The sequence below is a fragment of the Pinus tabuliformis genome, chromosome 1_2 (genome assembly GCF_031772625.1).
Source record: "Pinus tabuliformis cultivar Carrire ecotype Pingquan chromosome 1_2, CPIR1, whole genome shotgun sequence".
In the NCBI taxonomy this organism is placed as follows: domain Eukaryota; kingdom Viridiplantae; phylum Streptophyta; class Pinopsida; order Pinales; family Pinaceae; genus Pinus; species Pinus tabuliformis.
Genome location: NC_142298.1, coordinates 1202667279 through 1202679778, shown reverse-complemented (window position 1 = coordinate 1202679778; position 12500 = coordinate 1202667279).

Below are 12500 nucleotides of genomic sequence, written 5' to 3'. Positions count from 1 at the left end.
ATTTACTTTGACAATCAGAGTTGTATCAAACTCTATTGGAATCCATTTTTTCATGATCATTCCAAGGATATCGAAATCAAGTATCACCATCAATGAGATTGTGTGCAAAGGCGAATCATGTTGTTGGAGTACATTCCCACAGAGGAATAGGATGCATATATTTTACAAAGGCATTGTAAAAATGAAAATTTAAGTTTCATAGAGGTAGGATCGGGGTAGAAGATAATCCCTTTCTTGTTGAGAGTGAGTGTTGAAAATGCAACAAGAAAATCCTAATTTAATTTTGTCCTTGAATTAAATTAGGAATGAAATTGTAATTCCACATCACAAGACAACTTGTGCAACTTAACTAAGTTAATTTGACTTAGTTGGCTAAGTTGATCTGAGTTGAGGGTCTAACTTGAGTCATGTGGAGTGTCTCCTACATTATAGGAGCCCTAGTTGAGTGTATTTTGAGTTGTAATTAATTAATTTAGTTTAACTAAGTTAAAGTCAATTGAAATAGTTCCAACTGTTGGAGGAACTAGTGGGAGGTCTAGAAGTGTGGTGATGTCTGCATTGATCAACCAGTTAACAGATGATTCACTCATAAATAACTCATGCATGTTAGATATAATAGTTACCCAGTTGATATTGGAGTTCAAGGACAATGTATTATCAGTTGTATAATCATCTAAATTATGCAGGTGGTGCATGTAGTCAGAGGAAGGCCTATGATGGGTTGCACAATTCCTTTGAGTAACTTCCCTAATTAGCAGGGGGCTAATTCTGAAGGAAACAACGCAAGGAAATATGGACTTGGGAAAGCAAAAAATTTGTTAAGTATTGTCTTAGGCTTGTCTAGGAAGATATGAGACAGATAGAGATACTGCAGAGGTTGCTCAGGCTTGAGAAAAGCATTGTGATCTTCTCATATTTTTTTACTAATGCAATATACAAATAGCATGGGATTTTAGCTATGGCTTTCCTTAGGAAATAGTTGTTTAATGTGTTGATTGAATTATTTCTCTTGTATGCTTTGTGATTTCGTGATCATTTAATTATTTCTGTTGATGAGTAGAGTAGATTCAAGTCTATTTCTTTAGTAAATTACAATTAGCAGTTTGAATCTATAAGGAATTTCTGCAAACCGTGTTACTTGTTTCCATTATGTTTCTAACTAGTATTTATGTGTAGGTCACATTAGAGAATATTGGGCTATTGGTTTCCATAATATATGCCTTTACATTTGAGAATAGTGGGTCATTGATTGGTATATTATATGTCTTGCAACTATAGAAGTAGTTGTACAAGGTACATAAACATAGTTCATAAATAAAATTCTATAAAATATCCCTGTTGGTGTAGCAAGTGGGCTATAAATCATTCGTTTATAAATAAATAAGAAGAAGCATAGTTACATGTAATATAATTAGCCTGGCCTCAATAAGAAGAGGCATAGTTACATGTAAGATAGTTGTGCCTATCTAAATGATTCAAGGTCAAGAATAAAGATAGAGAAACATTGAGAATGTCACCTTCAAAGATTTTGATACCCATCTATCTTAGCATGAACTCATTGAAGGTTAAGCATTGAGAAAGATAGTGATATTACGAATCAAGATAAATAAATATATATTAAGATGGATATGTGCTTGGATCCTTGAATATGGATAATGTTTATCACAAAAAAAATTATTTGTGTGGTAAATAACATGCATATGGGTGAGTGTCTAGCATTAACAATTTTTTTAGTTTGATATTGCTTAGGTTGTTTTCTATGAGTTTGATATTGCTTGAGCTGTTTTCTGGGGTTGAATTGTGTCACATTTTTTAATTTTCTTATATTTCGAATCTGATATGTACAATTTTAAGCAAGAAGCCTTGATTTTCATATGTTTTTCATGGACCTATGAAGAATCCTTCTTAACATGGATCTATTTTTGAATGGCCTAGATTTCTAGTATCTCCTTATCATGGACCTATTATATATATCTATATATATATATATATATATATATATATATATATATATATATATATATATATATATATATATATATATATATATATATATATGCTCTCTTCATGTAGATGATACATCTATTATTATAACTAAGCAAAGCTCCATGGTAATGATATGTTCGTCCATGCATGCAACATCGAGTGAGATATAAATATAAAAGTAACTTAACTTGCAAACTTGAAAATTTGTAAATAAAAATAAATAATTCTATTCTAACTACATTAATCAAAATTAATTTAACATTGATAGAATATAAAATCAAATCCACATCATGAATTTAAAAGTCATTGAAGACTTTGTCATATACACAAGTCCAAATTAATATATTTGTATTCAAAATTGGTCCAGCTATACATTTTTATTTTTTACAAAATGGAACTTCATTCCTGACATAGATAATGGAATATCATACCCATAAATGACATAATGGCATCATCCCTAATCTAGAAAATGCGTCTATAAGTCATCTCACAACTCTTGGCACTCCCAATTTCATTTCCAAATTGATGTTGATGCTCAAATCCACATCATGAATTTAAAAGTCATTGAAGACTTTGTCATATACACAAGTCCAAATTAATATATTTGTATTCAAAATTGGTCCAGCTATACATTTTTATTTTTTACAAAATGGAACTTCATTCTCGACAATAGATAATGGAATATCATACCCATAAATGACATAATGGCATCATCACTGATCTAGAAAATGCATCTATAAGTCATCTCACAACTCTTGGCACTCCCAATTTCATTTCCAAATTGATGTTGATGCAAAATTTAGAATAATCAATTAGTTGTAGAAACTAAAATGCATAGAATCAATTTCATTAATTCATGATAAGATTTTGATCAACTACTCATTCTCACTATGAAGAACTAAGGCAATGGAGAACTCAAAAGAGTACCTTCCTAGGTAGATGGTGATGCACTTGGTGATGGATATAGGTATTGTTCAGGGGTGATGGATAAAGGCGTGATGGAAGTGAAATAGGAAAAAGGTACTGGATGTGGGTGGTGATACACCCCCATCAATTGTATGATAGTGGGAATAACCCTAGGGCAAAGGATCACCCTAGGGGGGAAATTGGAATGTTAAGGGTTGATGATTGAAACAATGAGAAGGGTGGATGAATAAAGTGTAGGGGTGTCCATTAGGAAGGTTTTGATGAGGCGATTATAGGCATGGAAGAATTTATGAAGGAAAAAAATTGGTGGTTGTGGGCGGTGATACATCCTCATTAGTTGTACAACAAGGGGAAGAACCCTCAGGGAGGAAATTTGGATGCTAATTGTTGGAGCACTGTTCCAAATGCTAGAGTTTTTTTCAACAATGTGCTCATCAAATAATCGAAGTTGACAAGTTGGAACGTTGTGAGATGTGGGTCCCTTGAATGTAACAATAAAAAGTTCATATAGTTATGCAAATGCATTGAAAATGATAATATATCGTATTTCATGTAAAACAATGCATAATATCAAATTCCATAGCAACTTTGTGTATAATAGAATGTTGCACTAACTCAGGAATGTGGTCCACATTTCTTTGTTTTTTACAATATAACTCCAATTATTCATCCATGCCTTTTTTTGCACGAACTCATCCAACCCTTTCAAATTGTAGTTTATCTTTCCATGATTTTAAATTGTGACCACACTGCCTTTCCTTGTTGACTGGGCTCTAGAAACTACGTTTTTTCTTAGTAGTGATATTTGATGGAGTTATAGTTCTGAAAAATATTATGTTTTATTATTGGCATGCTTTATCTTCCAAGTTGTTCAATTCATATTCCTACTCCAAATTTGTAGGTATTATGGATCTCAATTTCTCAGAATTTGATGAGTTAACATGTTTCATCTCATCATCTACAGAGAATGCTCTATCTAGTCATACATTGCTTGATTCAACATTATATGACAAATTCTCTAAATCATTAATGCTCGTTTCATTATGATAATTTATATTGGGAGGAGAATCAAAGCATGGTGAAAGCTCTATTTGGCTTTTTGGGCCCAATATATATGTTTCATTCAAATAAAATAAAATTATAGTTCTTTCTATAGTAGGATTAGTGACATTAGGTAGCACATTTTCACACAAAATAGTCTCACTCACTGACATCTCAAATTTCAACACATGTTTACAGGGATTCCCATTCAAGGCCTAATCGCAATTCCAATCTACATGTTTATAAATTTAAATTCTTAGTTTTATTAACATTTTTTTAAGATATTAATTTAATGATTTATTAAATTATAATTTTAAATTAAATGAGGATGATTATTCATATTACAATAATAAAATTAAAACTTACACATAGATTTAAAGATATATTTGAAATAGATTTAAAGCATATATATATATATATATATATATATATAAAGGCACTAGGGGCGGTGCGAATAACAACCCTCACACATACCCGCTCATGTGCAAGATCGCAAGGCATGTGATAAGAATTAAATGTTTGAGAAGAGATCTATGAGACAGACTACCATCGACATTCTATGCAATGAATCACATTTGGCTTGCATGTATTGCAACATGTTTTCTAGAAGTCTCCAGGGTGATTGCGTTGGTAACTCACCAGGTTATCCAGCTAGGTGCGGATGACGTCCCCCCTTTCTCAGTAGGTGACTGATGCAAGTATGTTAATTATACTCACTCTCTATTTTCCCTTTCCCCTACGTTCATATGCTATTGCATAATTAGTTGGAAGGTCATCTTTGAGATAGCATCTTGGGTCAGAAATGAAACCTTCTGAGAAATTTGGGAGGCAATAATTTCTTATTTTGTTGGGTTTCCTGAATATTAACGAAGTATCCCTATATGTTATGGAATTTTACTTTCTATGATGTGCATGCATTCGGGGTTTCGACAGTGGACCTCCGTATGCATCTTTTGCATGGGGTCTTTTGCTAAATATATAACATTATTTATGAACCTAATTAATGGAATGAGATGGGGATCATTGGGAAATAAAGCCCTTGAATTGACGAAGGTCCATATCTCAAGAAAGATACAAGACTTGTGGGACGTTATTGATGGATTGTTTTGCCGAACCAAGTTCAAAGTCGTGCAAAGAGATTTGACATCTAGATTATATGATTATTATCATAGTGCACTATGTTCTTTCATTTATACAAGTCTTAATCCTCATTGGCTACATCAGGACCCTATGTTGGGTTGTCTTCATGTGCATTAGTTCCCAGACAGAAAGAGGTCCTTGGTGCTATCGGTCGTGGCTTTTGAATATTTTTTTTTCTCTTACCTTTGTAGTTGGAAGTGATATTATATCTCACATCCCTCCTCACAATGGTAATTCCATGAGGGGAGGTTACGGGAGGAGATGAGGTAGAGGACAAGGGTTGGTGGATGCTAGTACCAACCATGCCCAGCCAAGGGATGAGGTCGTAGAAATACCTTGCGCCTAATTCGAGAAGCAGCACAGACCTACCAGGAAAAATTCATCCTTAGATTCAACAATTAATTTCAGGATGGGAGTACGACATAAACCATCAAGATGAAAATATTGAATTGGATATGGAAGAATGGGGAGATTTTATGCTAGACCCTGGCCATTCCAGAGCCTGGTACACTCGATTTCAATAGACAATTTATCTTTATTGGGTGATGAAAAACATTATGGCCAAAGCTTTGGCAATCTCTTTTGTTGGAACATCGAAGACAAATACTGAATTTTAGGAAATCCATAAGGAGTTTCAACTTATTCGACAATAGATTCAACAACAAAACCCCACCTCAGTCACATATAGAATCATATTCCATGCCTTCCCCAAACTTAGCTACCAGGGTCCATTGCAAAAGATCCAAAGCACGTTGTCTCATCTGATGAGTAGTAGTGTGATTTGCATAGTTTGGTTTTCAAAACTTTGATATGTATGAATGACTAAATTGCAAAATTTGATATGTTGTTATAAATATACAATCATCAGGAGAATTAAATACAATCAAGCATATATAGTGTTGTTAGATAGTCTCAAACCCTTTCATTTTTGGATGGCATATAATGCAGTAAGTTGGCCAAGAGGCCTGGTTCGAAGTGGGTAGGTTGAGGCCACTTGACCAAGTTGAACGTGGATGTAAAACCTGGCTATTTTCTTAAATGAATAAAAAGGACCTCCCAAGATTACAAAAAAATAATAATGTATATATATATATATATATATATATATATAGTTATGTATATATGTATGTATGTATATATATATACATGCATATATATACCTACACACACACACACACACACACATATATATATATATATATAATTGTAATGGACATAATTACTATAACATGTGTTTCCTTCAAGGGATTAAAGGTTTAATTTTAAAGGAGTTAGAGTATGTATATCTATGTAGATTTTATTAGTCAAATCCCAACACGGGGATCTCAGGCACCAATTTCACAATTTAGTTGTTAATGGAATTCACTAAATAATCATAAAGCTATTGGACATGGATAATAATTTATAGATTTTTTATTATATTGAAACCTCTTTGGGTTAGATCTAAAAAACATGATTTCACATGGGATTACCTTCTTTAGGGTTTTGAGAAAAAAAATTGTTGCTAATTGTGTTACTTGTTTCCATTGTATTTCCAAACAGTAGTTATGTGTAGATTACATTAGAGAATAATGGGCTATTGCAGGTTGCCATGTTATATGCCTTTACATTGGAGAATAGTGAGGTTTCCATGTTATATGCATTTACATTGGAGAATAGTGGGCTAATGGTTGGTCTATTATATGTTTGCAACTATACAAGTAGTCTGTGGGGTACAAAAAACATAGTTCATAAATTAAATTCTATAAAGTATCCATGTTGGTGTAGCAAGTCGGCTATAAATCATTTATTTATATATCAATAAGAAGAAGCATATTTGATAGGTTAGGAAATTCTCCTTTTCTAGATTGTCATTCATCTATTTATTACTTTGAAATTGTAAAATTGCATTTGGAACTAATTCATATTTTTTGTTCATATTTCTTATTTTAAATAATTGATTTAGGGTTTTCTTTGAAGTTGAAGTGAAGGTTAAATCCCCTGGACAGATAGATTGGACGGACTTGTAATATATTATTTTCTTTTAATTACTTTGATTGGGTAGCATTAACTTGAGACAACTCAAAACTAATTTACTTTTTTACATTTCATAGTTTTACACCATACTCAAATTAGTTGTAGAACTATCTTTAATCATCTTAATAAATTGTTGTTTTTCCATGTTTAGATTGCCACAAACTGTACTTGTACCCACTCAATGAGAAACTAGAAATTACAAAAAGAAAATAAACTCTTTAGAAGAAAAAATATTTACAAAAATGTGTAGAATGAATATATTACAAAAGAAAAAAAAGTAAGTGGATCACTCTCAAAGAAATTTCTTATTCAATTTAAGTACATGTGAGAATATATATATATATATATATATATATATATATATATATATATGAGAGAAATTCCTTACCAAGTGATAGATTGTTTCGAAATTTTCTACATATTCAACCTTGGTATCTTATACCACAATTTTATAGTAAAATATTTTTATTAGAGATATGTTTTGGTTAATGATAAGGCAATAATACAGACATGAGTGTTTATTGGAAATATATATATATATATATATATATATATATATATATATAACTAAAATTAAAAAAGATTTATTGTTATTACAATTAAATATATTATAGGATTTGAAATACAACTAAAGCAAGTGAAACCCTTTGTAACTATGGCATTTTTTTTGGATAGAGATGGTATTGAAAAACTCTACTTCAACAAAATAAAGGCTTTTGCCATCACACTATAATGGAAGGAATAGTTTTTAGAAAGATAAAATTATTTTATTTTATTTTATTATAATAATAATAATAAATAAAATAATTTAGTCCACATGGGGTAGCTCAAGTGGTGCTGGCCATAGAAATGAAGTCTCATGGAACCGGAGATCTTGGGTTCGATTCTTGTGCTACCCTCCCTGGAAATGGGGTGAATAACGGACATGTAAAACTAGAAAAGGAGAGGGTCCTACCTAAGCTTACCAAAAAAAAAAAATAATAATTCTCCTTTGTATTTAAACTTGTGATCTCTTAAAAAAACGTATACACAATTAAATAATCACTACAAATTCATTAAATATCCCTTTTAAATTTAGAATATTGTTAGCCTTATCATTTATAAAACTTGTTCAAAGTACCTATGTAAATATATTAATATATTCCTCATTTTTCATACTTACAATATTAATATTTTCTACTCTCCACAAATTTTCTATTGTGCACTTGGGAGACCACACTTGTTCTACCAATCAAAATTATTAATTATTGGCTTATTGTGAAAGCAAGTTCCTATATAATAATATTTACTTTATTTAACATTATATTTTATGTCAATATATCAAATAAATGTATTATTATATCTTATTTAATATTAAATTTTATATCAATTTATGGTATAATATTAAATTTTATGTTAGTTTATCAAATAAAATAATATAATCTAATTATTAAATTTTTTAATTAAATTTTATATAACATTAAATTTTAAGTCAATCTATTAAATAAATGATTCACCAAATTTTATGTGGCCTGAATTTTTTTGAATAATAGTGATGTGTCAACTTGGATGAGCAATAGCAATTCCCCACTTCTCATTTGATAACTCTCACACACACACATATATATATATATAAACTTAAATGTAATATAGACTTTCTTTGTTTTGATAATATTTCTCATCAATTTTATCTAAATTTCATAAGCCTTTTTTAAAATTATAAATTTGTAATTTGTAATCTATAAAGTTTGAAGGCCTTCAAAATCTTTGAAACTTATTTTATGTCAATATATCAAATAAATATAGAATTGACTTTTTATTTTTTATATATTATTTAGTATACTTTATTTATATTTTATAAAATAAATGTAATTTAATTATAGTTTTTTTTATTTTATTTTATATATTTATCTATATTTCAATAAAGATTAATTGCAATTGTAAATTTAAATTTTATCATTAATAAAATATGAATATACAATTTTGTTTTCCAAAACCCACATTTATTTAAAAACATTTTCAAACCATTGAAATAACACATTTAAAAAAATTACAATCTACGTAGCATTATCACTCCATTAAAAAATATACATTCAAATAAATATAAAGTCTTTTAAATTTTTACTGAAATTACAAGTCAATCTGTCAGCGTCATTCTTGGATCACCTTTAAATTGAAATTGAAATTTTAATTCAATCTGATGAGCGTAATTCCTTGATTATCTTTAAATTTAAATTTAAATTTTTAAACAAATTTTAAAAACTATACATCGGCATCAAAAGCATTTGAGTTTCCGCATCTTGAATTTCAATTAATTGCTTTTGGAACGCGTTGCCTGTTAAATATAATAATCCCACTGCGGAAATCCAAGGCTGACACTGTAATTATATATGGTACTATATGCAAGTAAGCATTTCAGTTTCCAGCTTCTTGAATTTCATTTAATTGCGTTTAGAATGCGTTGCCTGTTAAACAAAATAATCCCACTGACTGACGGAAAGCCAAGGCTGGCAGTAATTATATATGGTACTATATGCAAGTAAGCATTTCAGTTTCCAGCTTCTTGAATTTCATTTAATTGCTTTTAGAATGCGTTGCCTGTTAAATATAATAATCCATCTGACGGAAAGCCAAGGCTGACACTGTAATTATATATGGTACTATATGCAAGTAAGAAAATAGAGGATAATGAAATGGCTTAGCATTTGAAATTTTGTTCGGGAACGTGTCAGACTCATAATCTGTAAATTTGACTGGAACCTTATATTCTTTCCATCCCTCATATAGTATTTTTACTAGATGCATAAACAAATCTAATCTCAATATTATGCTCTCGCCCTGCACACAAATACCACGACCTCATTCCACTAAGAAATCTGAGAAAGTTTGCAGCTAAATTCAAAGCAAAGTTTCGCAATCCTACCAATAACAAATGTATACAACTGGGATGGGTGAGACGGTATATTAATTTGACTTCCTTTTAGATGAACACAAGTTTAAATGCGTCTCATGGTGATACCTAATTCAATCGGACGAAACTAAGTTTAACTTTAAATTTTTCGGCCAGGCCGACTTTATTTTAGTTGGGCCAGTAATTACATATGCAGCTTAAAAAATCGCATTATAAAATAAATGGTTACATAAGAAATAAGCCACATCATTAATTCTTCATGATTACAAAAAACAAGTCCAGAGAGTTAATCAAAAGTTTTGAAAAAATACGGAAGTAGTTTGTGTTAGAAATATTCAGCAAATTTAATTTTCGCTAACGCGTAGAGGTCTTTGACTTTCGTCGCACTCTGCGGCGCTAATTTCCCGCACTTACCTTTGCGCACCACAAAGCTATTTCACATACCTGGATTTCACCCACAGCACAGCTATTTCAGAGACTTATGAATAATATTTACTTACTGCAAAAATCACCAAGTAGGTTTTGGAGTAACACAATAAAAAAAACTTAGTATTATATTCTAAAACATGAAAATACATTCACATAAGACTTCAACTCATTCACAAAGTAAAACACAAGGTTTTACGCAGTGAAACATAGTAACTATTATTTTTGAGGGCCCACCAAAATTTGCTCCACTATTTTCTCCCCAGAGACTTGCACTCTTTTTTCTCTATCCTCTTACTCTCTCAAACCTCTTACAAAATGTCTTTTACATTCATATATAACTCAACATATAATTTTTACATTTAATTCATGACAGAGTGAAATTAATATGATGTTGTTGTTGAGTGTGATCAGAATCGCGCAGGTGTTTCTGGAGTGTGAGAAACGGTTGTTGAATGAATGCTTGTCCATATCTATCTACCAAAGTACATTGACTACTTTAAATTCCTTGCTGAGTTTCAGAATGGTTCATGCCTGTCTTCAGTCCTTCCATCTTCAAACAAAGACGCAACCTGCAAAATACGTCTGACAAGTATCGCTGCTGTCAGGCTGTTTATTATGGTGGTTGGGATTATTATTTCCAACACTCCCCATTAATCACAATTGCTGCCATTGACAATTCCCAATCAGTTTCTGAGATAAACAAAACTTTCACATGCCAATGGCTTTATGAAGATGTCAGCGAATTGTTCCTGTGACCTGCAGTGCTGCAACACAATTTCATCATTGCTAATTATCTCTCTAATAAAATGATATTTAGCATCAATATGCTTGGTCCTCTTGTGGAAGACAAAATTCTTTGACAATGCAATTGTTGAGGTGTTGTCACAGAAAATAGGTGTCACGCCCTCTTGGTCATGACGAATATCCCTTAACATCCTTCTCATCCAAACTGCCTGACATGCTACTACTATTGCTGCCACATATTTAGCTTCTGCTATTAACAGTGACACTATTGGTTGCTTCTTGGAGGCCCATGAAATGGCTTCGGAACCCAAATGAAAAACATATCCTGACGTGCTCTTTCTATCATCGACATTGTCCGCCCAATTACTGTCAGTGTAACCAACCAGCTTGAAATCACTTGTTGCTATGTACAAAATGCCATACTGTTTTGTCCCATTGACATACCTCAGAATCATTTTCACTGCTTGCCAATGTGCCTCCTTGGGTGTCTCCATGAACCTTGACACCAAACTTACTGCATACATTATATCTGGCCTAGTGGCAGTCAAATACATCAGGCTGCCTATCATGCTTTTGTATAATGTCGGATTGACATTGCTATTGCAATCTTCTTGCTCAACTTCAACCCTATGACAGTTGGAGTTGGTGCGGACATGTTGTTCTGCATTTTAAACCTCTGCAAAATTTCTGCGACATACTTTGCTTGAGAGATAAAAATGCCATTTTCTATTTGCTTCACTTCTATGCCCAAAAAATATCTTAACAATCCCAAGTGAGTCATTTCAAATTCACTCTTCATTACTTGTTTGAAATCAGCAATGAGGAAATCATCACTGCCTGTAAAAATCAAGTTATCTACATATAAGACGACAACGAGAATTGTACCTTCGCTCTCTTTGATGTAGAGAGTAGGTTCACCATCACATTTGTCGAAACCATTGTCCAACAAGTAAGCATCTATCCTACTGTACCACGTGCGCGGTGATTGCTTCAACCCATAGAGAGCTTTCCTCAACTGATATACTTTGTCTTCTTGGCCTTCAATCTCATAACCAGGCAGTTGCACGACATACACTTCCTCTTTTAACACTCCATTCAAGAACGTTTATTTTACGTACATTTGATACACTCTCCATTTGTGTTGTGCGACAATCACCACAACTGCATGCACTATCTCCATCTGTGCGACTGGCGCGAACGTCTCCACGTAATCTCTTCCATGTTGTTGCTTGTATCCTTTGACAACTAGCTTTGCTTTGTGCCTTTCAATCTTTAGAAGGCTCCAATAACATGTTTTCCTTTTGGAAGGCTCACTAACTCCCATGTG